Below are 2,078 nucleotides of genomic sequence, written 5' to 3'. Positions count from 1 at the left end.
GGGTTGAGAATCACTGTTTGTTATCTGATTATTATTTACAAAGAAATGGCAAAGAATTAATGGCTTCTAGAGGCAATACTAAAAACCATAAAACTGAGTCAAAATTATTTTTTGAAAATGTCTCATCAAGCTCAGAGAAGCTCTTGAGGTGTTGGTCAACATTTAAAGCAGTGAATTTTTAGATGTTTCCCTGATTTGACACACCTGGTTTGAATGAATGAGTGATTAACAATTTTCTGAAGACCTGCTGAATAGCAGGGAAACAAGTAAAACTCGCTGGATAGGGATATTTGAGGACCAGGATTGGGAACTGTGGTGGAACTAATACTTTTAGGTTCAAGCCAGTTGAACGTTGACCTTGTATCAAATCTTGCTAAGATGACATAATGGTGTTTGTTAATACCATGTATGTGACTTTTGTGTTTTGATGGCAGAAAAAACACGTCAATAACAAATAATACAGTATATATATATATCAGAAAGTCACTTGAGTTCATGATAGTTCATCCCTCTTTACCAAAGGGGGAAAAATAACCAAAAAATAAATAAATATGAGACAGGGATAACTCAAGATTTTTATCTTCCGGTCAGACCTTGATGTTTTGAATGTTTTGTTTTTCCATAAAATCATTTCAGTTTTGGTTATTGTCCAAAAAGCYACCATTTTTACATTTTCACACACAAACAAACTGAAGAAATCCAACAGTAAAGTGAATGAAAGCACATAAAATGTAAAATGTAAAAAGCTCCATGAACGAATAAATCTAAATTAAACCATGTATAATTGTGCAGTAAATGCCTCCATAAACGAATACATTTAAATTAAACCATGTATAATTGTGCAGTAAATACCTCCTCATGCTGGTAAAGTGATGGGGACTGCGTGGAAGTCCTGTTGGTTCGTCACACAGTGACAGTCTTCTGATGTGCGGCAGAGCCTTGTTAAGACTGATAGCTTCTACCTGTTCACTATTTATTTCACCTCAGTGGCTTAGTGGCGTGTTAAACCGGTAGAACAAGAATGCCTGTGCTGGAAAGACCACACAGTATTCTGGTAATCCAATACCAGCATTCCTAATGTGCAGATCTTGACAAAAGCATGTATTTTCCTCCCTTTCATGCATCAGCATTTTTGTTACTGCAAACCAGTAAAACACATTTACAGTATGTGTTTATGTCAAAAACACCTAGTGAGCTTAATGACATGGAACTTAAAGATAATGTAACTTTACATACTAACACATAACCCATTTTATTGTTCAGAATTAAAAAAATTGTTATCTTGGTGTTAAAATGATTGGTTGAGATATCAWAACAACCCTAGCCTTCTAAACCCAGATTGGTAACCCTTCAGTAACAAAACTTTACAGTTTGCTAACAGAAATACTTGAGTATAAGTATGGGCAGGCATGTGATTCTGATGGTTCGATGAACAACAAAAAATATCGACAACTTCTGAAAACAATCGCCTAAGTAATTTTTTTCGAGTTGGTCAGGAATCTTGTGGAATACTTTTGGTTACGTTGTTTCCTGTACAACTTGGAAAAATAAAATCTTGTCATCATTTTTACAAGGTGATGATATTATGGTTTAGCTGTTTTGCAAATACAATTTAAAAATACTATTTTGACGTGAGTTTGATAAAACTTAAAGTTTAAACCACTGATCAAGACGATTTGCCATTATTAAAAWGTGTATGTTTCTGTTATTGTGTCAAAAAGCTTTGTGTTGTGTTCTAGACAGTGGCGCCCGCTGAATTTTTTTTTCGGGGGGGGGCACTAAAAAACCAGGGGTGGCACACCAAAACTAATATCYATAACAGAAATGTTATGATGTGGTTGTAAAATTGACAATTTAAAAACTGTGGCAATATAAAGCTATGGATTTGCCAATAGATGTTTAATTTGTAATTTTTACGGATATTATTATTGATTTTGTGACATTCAGAGACAAAAAAACAAGAATCCAAACTATCTGCACTTCCGCAGCAGTTATTTCTAACCTGTCCTGTATCTTTACACATGGAGTACCATAAACTGTCCTTACAATCTTACATATTTCACTGGCATCAGAAGTAC

General features: G+C 34.4%; 1 protein-coding gene and 1 pseudogene across 2 annotated transcripts in view; one reads left to right on the top strand and one right to left on the bottom strand.

The window, feature by feature from the left end:
• Window positions 1–1,042, bottom strand: part of LOC106510740 (N-acetyllactosaminide beta-1,3-N-acetylglucosaminyltransferase 3 pseudogene) — a 3,341-nt pseudogene extending 2,299 nt beyond the window's left edge.
• The window catches only part of LOC106513395 (SH3 and PX domain-containing protein 2A), a 75,805-nt gene that overhangs the window by 10,275 nt on the left and 63,452 nt on the right, over window positions 1–2,078 (top strand). The window lies entirely within an intron of this gene.

The sequence above is a fragment of the Austrofundulus limnaeus genome, unplaced genomic scaffold (genome assembly GCF_001266775.1).
Source record: "Austrofundulus limnaeus strain Quisiro unplaced genomic scaffold, Austrofundulus_limnaeus-1.0 Scaffold0, whole genome shotgun sequence".
Classification (NCBI taxonomy): Eukaryota; Metazoa; Chordata; class Actinopteri; order Cyprinodontiformes; family Rivulidae; genus Austrofundulus; species Austrofundulus limnaeus.
This window is presented reverse-complemented; position numbering and strand designations above follow the sequence as displayed.